A 7,463-nucleotide genomic window follows, 5' to 3' on the forward strand; every position below is an offset into this window, starting at 1 on the left:
ACCTCCTTCTCTTCATGATCGTCATCATCATCATCGTCATGTTGTTGGCTGGAGCTACAGGCTTCTCCATCCTGGACCTTCTTGATGCCTTCTAGCATAGTTGACCCCCCCCCCCCCCCCCCTTCTCCAAACAGACCCCAAAGCCAGAGGAGGAACCCCCAACCCCGCAGATATGATAACCTTTCTCCGTTTTTGTAGTCAAAAGTGTCATTAGCTGCTGCTGTTCATTTCTGTCTTTGTGAGCCCTGTTCTCCTGATCATGTCTCATTTCTCTCTCATGCAGCAGCAGTGGCGGCAGCAGCGGCACTTAAAGTCTCTCAGTTGCTCTTTTGTGCAGTTTGATTCAATAAATTCAAACCAAACATTTTCACTTGTAACTTCAGGTCACGGGCTGCACCTTCCCAATTATGAAATGAAAAGGCTGCATAAAGAAACACTCATGTTTGATCGTGACAGAGAACAGAAGCTGCTGCTGCTCCGTCTGAGCCTGAACCACCAAACTGAACGGAGAAAATCCTCTTTTCACAGAGATGAGCCACAGCTGCATCCGGCCACACCTGACTCTGTTCTGACAGAGGCCTGGAGTGACAGCAGATGTGTTTCTTCTGCCCGGGTCTGCTGGGGGGGTCACACCAGTGAAGACGCAGCTCCAAAGGTGGCAGGGCTGATGACATCATCAGAGAGTCGGTGTGGTTTCCCTCCTTTTTCCCTAAAAAGAGCTGCTGAACTCCAGTTTTCTAAACACACCTGTTGGTTCTGAGAGGAGCAGCAGGTGATGAAGGTCACCCGCCGGCAGACGTCCACACGGACCTCCTGAGAGCCTTCAGCTCATCAAAGGAGCCGTAGAAACGTGCACACCGTGCACGCCAGGAGGTCTTGTTTTGAAAGAGCTGATTGAGACTCCGCCTCAGGCAGTAATGCACGTGTGTGTGCATGTGAGCATGCATGTGTAACATATACTGCATGTGTACTGTCTGTCTGCAGGCAGATACTTTGGCAGGAGGAGGTGTGCTGAAATGAAGACTGCTGTGAATGCTGGAGGCTCCTCCCCCTGCTCCTCCTCCCCCTGCTCCTCCTCCTGCTCCTCCTCCCCCTGCTCCTCCCCTTGCTCCTCCTCCCCCTGCTCCTCCTGGATTTGGCCTGCTGCAGCTGTCTCTGTGGTGCCACGACTCCCACCAGGAAGAAGGACGACCGGCTTCGTTCAGGCAGGAGCTCAGCAGAGCTTCCAGTGCGGCTGACGGTTTCAGACCAGCAGCAGATTTTTGTCAGAAAGGAAGAGAACCGGCAGAAAGAACATTTCTACCGAGAGCCTCCTTCCTCCAGGACAAACAACCGGGATGCTCCGGCCTTTCCAACCGCAGCCGCTCCTCCTCCGTGACGCTGCAGCTCTGCGTCTCCACGTGAGGAAGGAGTTTTGGGAAACCTCTGATTCTTTTCTCATCCTTCTCATCTTTTCTTTCAACAGATTCCTCCTTAAAAATGTTTTGCACCGATGGACCTGCTGCTTTAGGTCACCTGTGCCGCTCACTACTGATGAAGCTGCAGAGCAGCATGTTTAGCCACGCTGTCGCTGCAGGTATTTCATGCACAGACGTCTTCACAGTGGGGTAGCGGTCAGCACTCTCCCCTCATGGCGAGAGGGTTCAAATCCTGGCTGTGTGGGGTTTCCATGTTCTCCTGGCTCATGTGTGATTTTCTCTGGGTTCCTCCCACAGTCCAGAAAAAAAATTCCATCAGTCCAGATCGTCATCATAAAGGAGAACCGGTTCAGGGAATTAACATTTTAGACATGTGTTGTAGCAAACAGCCTGGTTCCTGTAGACGGGCTGGTGGTTCTGGCCCAGTTCGGTGTTGTTCAGTCAGATGTGGGCGGAGTCTCTGCTGCATGACTGGCGTGGAGATCAGAGCTGAACTGGACTGTTCAGAGTCTGTCCTGACTCTTTCAATCGGCCTTTAGCTTTAATGAGCGTTTTAATTTTAATGAGAAGTTGCAGTTCATTTCACACGTGACCCCCGCCCTTCTCGCCATGCTGTGCCCCCCCAAACCTGTTCTGGGTGGCTGGACTGATGGGCGGAGCTCTGCTGACACGCCGCCTCCAGCAGTTCACTGACCCCCACCCCCTGTTTTAATGGATTCATTAATGATTTTTGCTCTGGAAGATCAACCCCCCCCCCCTTCTAATGTGTCATAATGGTTTTAATCTGCAGCTTCTGAGAACAAAGACCTTCATCCTCCTGAACCAGAGTCTTCATCTTCTGCTTGATCTTCTGACAGTTTCTCTTTGGAGCTGAGCATAAAGACGTCCGGGTCACACGCCCTGCTTCCTCACGGAGATTCAGACTCTGATAAAGAAACCGTTTATGGAGAACAGAAACCTCTCTTCCTTCAGTCTTTATCCTGAAGCTCCGATCCAGGGGAACCGCCATCGTTTCTGAATGACAGAGAACTTCAGATCAGATCACGTCTGCAGAAAGACAAGCTGGAAAATATGAACGTCTTTATTCATCCAACCAAAAACTGGAGAATGAAGCTGAAAAACAGCAGCAGACCAAAATATTAAAGGACAGTGATGAATGATGGGATGCCAGGTTGTGGTTTTAGATGAGAAACAGTTCAGTGAATATTTTTAGGTGAGAAATCTGCACAAAACACAAGTTAAGCCTGAGCTTCTTTCTGGGCGTGTCCCAACATCTGTCAATCATGTAAGCCCCGCCCCCTGCCTGTAAACCCCTGTTTTACCTCCAATCTGTGCTGAAGCTTTGCTGGCTGGACCAAAGCCTGATCCACATTGGTCTAAGCCAATCGAAGCGTTTCTGTCCTTCTCCAGGTTTCACCTGAACCTCATCAGGGTTTGGGTTTTTCTGGTCCTGGTTCTGGTTTAGGAGCCAGCTGAGAGGAAAACGACACGTTAGCTGTCTGAGCCTCTCTTTCTGTCAGAATGCCGACGTCTTCTTGGTCAGATTTTAGGGCAGAGACACGACTGCAGGATCGTTGCATATCGTGAAGAAACATTTGAGGAAAATCAGGATGCATGAGATTCTACGGACATTTTACTGGGGGACGTTTCCAGGTCCAGTTGTTTCTATTCTCCTCAGAGCTCAAAGTAGCTGCTGCACATCCAGCACACAGAGACGAAGCTCTGCAGCCTGAATGGATCCACGTCTGTCTACTGTTTGAAATGAATCCTTCCCAGCTGAAACAGAGAGCTGCCAATCATCTCACATCAAGCCAGTAAAGTCCTTCAACAGTGAAGAAACAAAGTTTCCGGCGTCGCATTTTGCCGCTGCGCTCCTGCATCTCAGCATCAGCATGAGGCGGCGCTCAGCCCCCAACACAACAGCAACACATTAGTATACAGCTGCATATTGTAATGTGTCCCTGACATTTCCTTCCCATTATTCACTAATGCTGCATCCACAGCACAATGTCTCTGCATTTATCACTGGAAATTGATGCAATTTATATTCATCTTGCACAACGACACAATAGCACAGCATGGAAATGGATTCCCCACTTCAATGGAAATCACAGAGTGTGAATGGGATGGCAGAGATAAGATATTTAAGAGGCTGGCGCGTCGGAAACAGCAGCCCGACGGCGAGCAGGTCACTCTGCAGATTTCTCTGTCATCGTTCAGTCTTATTTGTTTTAGATCCAAAGACTCGTTGAGATCCGGTTAAGCAGCATTTCAGAGCACTGATCACCAGAGAACAGTATGTTTGAGCTAGTATACCTGTAGAGGCATGGAAGCTGATGACTGTTCACTGCAGTCTAGTTCAAGTTAATTCACATTTCATCGTTGGTCATAAGAGGAGAAATGTTTGTCCTCAGAGACGTGAACAAATCTTCAGAACGACGTTTTATGCTCAAAATAATCTTTAATCTCCGCTAAACGCTTTTCTTTGAGATGAACGTTATCCATCTTTGCAAAACTACAGATGCTGTTTGTTTTGTGGGAGAAACACCGACATGCTGCAGAGGATGATGTCATGAAATGGGCGACACCCACATGGAGAAAAGGGCGGAGCCTCAGAGATCGAGGTGCCTGGAGCTGCGAAAATAACTCGTTTTTAAACCGTTCTTTAGTGAGCTAAAGGTGATATATTATCATATAGAGGGACATAGTTTACTCTAAAGAAGTGAGAAAAGCAGAATATAAACCTTTGAAATCAGACTTTATGGTGCCTGCACTTCTGAACCTAACATCCTCATAGCTCCAAGCTCTGCCAGACGACTTCCAGAAACAAACTCTGGCTTGGTGGTGGCGTCCTGCTCTCCTGCATCAGCATCTTCTCTGAATGGCTCAAAAAGTTCAATCAATGATCAGAAAACTAGTTTGTCTTGGAAGAAGAGCCGGTTTGCGTGGAGGTCTGCTGGTGAAGCAGTGAACATGTTCACACGTTGTGACCTTTCATTTAAATCAAACCTTCTACTTAGTTCCTTGCAGGTTCTCAGTAGTTTGTGGTTTTATAAGCTATTCTGGGGATTTGAGTATCGATTCTGATCCCTAATTATTTCAGGGCTAGTCTCACCAAAAATGTTTTCTTGAACTGTATCAAAGAAATACATTTTTGGTAATTAAATATACAATAAAACACAGCACAGAGACTTTTGGCAAATAAAAAGGTAAATTCAGCGTCTTTGGAGCAAATATGTGGATCTCTAATGACTCTGCTCTCTGATGAAGCAGGAAGGGGAGGGGCAAGGTGAGAGAGGAGGAGGTGAATGAGGAGGAGGAGGTGACAGAGGAGGAGGAGAGAGAGGAGGAGGAGGTGACAGAGGAGGAGGAGGTGACAGAGGAGGAGGAGAGAGAGGAGGAGGAGGTGACAGAGGAGGAGGAGGTGACAGAGGAGGAGGAGAGAGAGGAGGAGGAGGTGACAGAGGAGGAGGAGAGAGAGGAGGAGGTGAGAGAGGAGGAGGAGGAGGAGAGAGGAGGAAGTGAGTGAGGAGGAGAGAGATGAGGAGGAGGTGAAAGAGGACGAGGAGAGAGAGGAGGAGGAGGTGAGAAAGGAGGAGGTGAGAGAGGAGGAGGAGCTGAGAGAGGAGGAGGAGAGAGAGGAGGAGGAGGAGGAGAGAAAGGAGGAGGTAAATGAGGAGCAGGTGAGAGAGGAAGAGGTGAGAGAGGAAGAGGAGAGAGAGGAGGAAGTGAGTGAGGAGGAGGAGGTGAGTGAGGAGGAGGTTAGAGAGGAGGAGGAGAGAGAGGAGGAGGAGAGAGAGGAGGAGGAGGTGACAGAGGAGGAGGAGAGACAGGAGGAGGTGAATGAGGATGAGGTGAGTGAGGAGGTGAAGAGAAGAGAAGGAGGTGAAAGAGGAGGAGGAGAGAGAGGAGGAAGTGAGTGAGGAGGAGGAGAGAGAGGAGGAGGAAGTGACAGAGGAGGAGGTGAGAGAGGAGGAGATGAGAGAGGAGGAGGAGAGAGAGGAGGAGGAGGTGAGTGAGGAGGAGGAGAGAGAGGAAGAGGAGGTGAGAGAGGAGGTGACAGAGGAGGAGGTGAGTGAGGAGGAGGAGAGAGAGGAGGAGGTGAATGAGGAGGAGGTGAGTGAGGAGGAGGAGAGAGAAGAGGAGGAGGTGAGAGAGGAGGTGACAGAGCAGGAGGAGAGAAAGGAGGAGGTGAATGAGGAGGAGATGAGTGAGGAGGTAGAGAGAGGAGGAGGAGGTGAGAGAGGAGGAGGTGAGAGAGGAGGAGGAGAGAGAGGAGGAAGTGAGTGAGGAGGAGGAGAGAGAGGAGGAAGTGAGTGAGGAGGAGGAGGTGAGAGAGGAGGAGGAGGTGACAGAGGAGGAGGTGAGAGAGGAGGAGGTGAGAGAGGAGGTGACAGAAGGGGAGGTGAGTGAGGAGGAGGAGGTGAGAGAGGAGGAGGAGGTGAGAGAGGAGGAGGTGAATGAGGAGGAGGTGAGTGAGGAGGAGGAGAGAGAAGAGGAGGAGGAGGTGAGAGAGGAGGAGGAGAGAGAAGAGGAGGAAGAGGTGAGAGAGGAGGAGGTGAATGAGGAGGAGGTGAGTGAGGAGGAGGAGAGAGAAGAGGAGGAGGAGGTGAGAGAGGAGGAGGAGAGAGAAGAGGAGGAGGAGGTGAGAGAGGAGGAGGTGAATGAGGAGGAGGTGAGTGAGGAGGAGGAGAGAGAAGAGGAGGTGAGAGAGGAGGAGGTGGTGAGTGAGGAGGAAGTGAGAGAGGAGGAGGAGAGAGAGAGGAGGAGGAGGTGAGAGAGGAGGAGGTGACAGAAGGGGAGGTGAGTGAGGAGGAGGAGAGACAGGAGGAGGAGGTGAGAGAGGAGGAGGTGAATGAGGAGGAGGTGAGTGAGGAGGAGGAGAGAGAAGAGGAGGAGGAGGTGAGAGAGGAGGAGGAGAGAGAAGAGGAGGTGAATGAGGAGGAGGTGAGTGAGGAGGAGGAGAGAGAAGAGGAGGAGGAGGTGAGAGAGGAGGAGGAGAGAGAAGAGGAGGAGGAGGTGAGAGAGGAGGAGGTGAATGAGGAGGAGGAGAGAGAAGAGGAGGTGAGAGAGGAGGAGGTGAGTGAGGAGGAGGAGAGAGAAGAGGAGGAAGAGGTGAGAGAGGAGGAGGAGAGAGAAGAGGAGGAGGAGGTGAGAGAGGAGGAGGTGCTCTGTGTTAACCCAGATGGACAATGTTGCCAGATTGGGGAGTCTTTACTTAATTTGGTCTCTTTTTCCCCAATCTGGCAACAATGGAGACAGACAGACTGAGCTGCGCTTGGAGGAACTCTGTTAGTAATTTCAAACTCTTTACTGTACATATTTAAAAAAACTGTGAAAAAAAATATCATATTTATTGATTATTTTATTTCCTAACTTCTCAGCCGTCATCAGGAAGCAGTTATGAACAAAAAGTCGCAATCAGAAGTTGTAGATTTTGAACGGCGTGCGTGGTGAGCTCACAAACGTTCTTCTAATACTAGCACATTTTTAACTGAATACTGCAAAAATGTAATGCATGCGTCCATGTCTAGAACTGAACTAACCGATGTAATTTTGGATATGAACATATAATGAAAGTGGGCGTGGTTAGCAAAAACAAGAGTTTACTTTTTCAATCTGTTTGTTATCCCCAACAGAAAAGCTGCCATTTAGAAAAGAGCGGATTTTCTTTCAACAGGTCTCATGCAGCTCTTACCAGTATTAGTATTGATGATGCTGATAGCAATGCTAGCACCTTTAGCCACATGCAGCCCAGACAGCCTCACAGAAAGTAAAGGCCGAGTTAGATGCACGTAGTGGCTGCTCAGCCAGTGAGGTCAGGTCAAAGGTGGGGGTGGAGAGTGGCGGTGGCGCCTAGACCCTGGTGGCAAGAGCGGCGGTGGCGCGTAGAGGCAGGCGGCGAGGGCAGGTGGCGCCTGCGAGCCATGCAATGCTGCTCTCTGCTTTAATTCTTGTTATTTTCAGGAAGGTTTTCTTTCATAATCTTCACTCTAAGAGTTTTCTTCCTCTCTTTGTTCAGTAGGAGGATTCTGTGGGTCACAG

General features: G+C 49.9%; 1 long non-coding RNA gene across 1 annotated transcript; it reads left to right on the forward strand.

Moving 5' to 3' along the window:
• The first annotated feature begins 1,188 nt into the window (after positions 1–1,188).
• Positions 1,189–2,746, forward strand: LOC110014317. The gene is made up of 2 exons (XR_002289426.2): positions 1,189–1,576; positions 2,209–2,746. It is a non-coding gene; the product is annotated as an uncharacterized LOC110014317 (long non-coding RNA).
• The last annotated feature ends 4,717 nt before the right edge of the window (positions 2,747–7,463 follow it).

This window comes from Oryzias latipes, chromosome 10, assembly GCF_002234675.1.
Source record: "Oryzias latipes chromosome 10, ASM223467v1".
NCBI classification, from domain to species: domain Eukaryota; kingdom Metazoa; phylum Chordata; class Actinopteri; order Beloniformes; family Adrianichthyidae; genus Oryzias; species Oryzias latipes.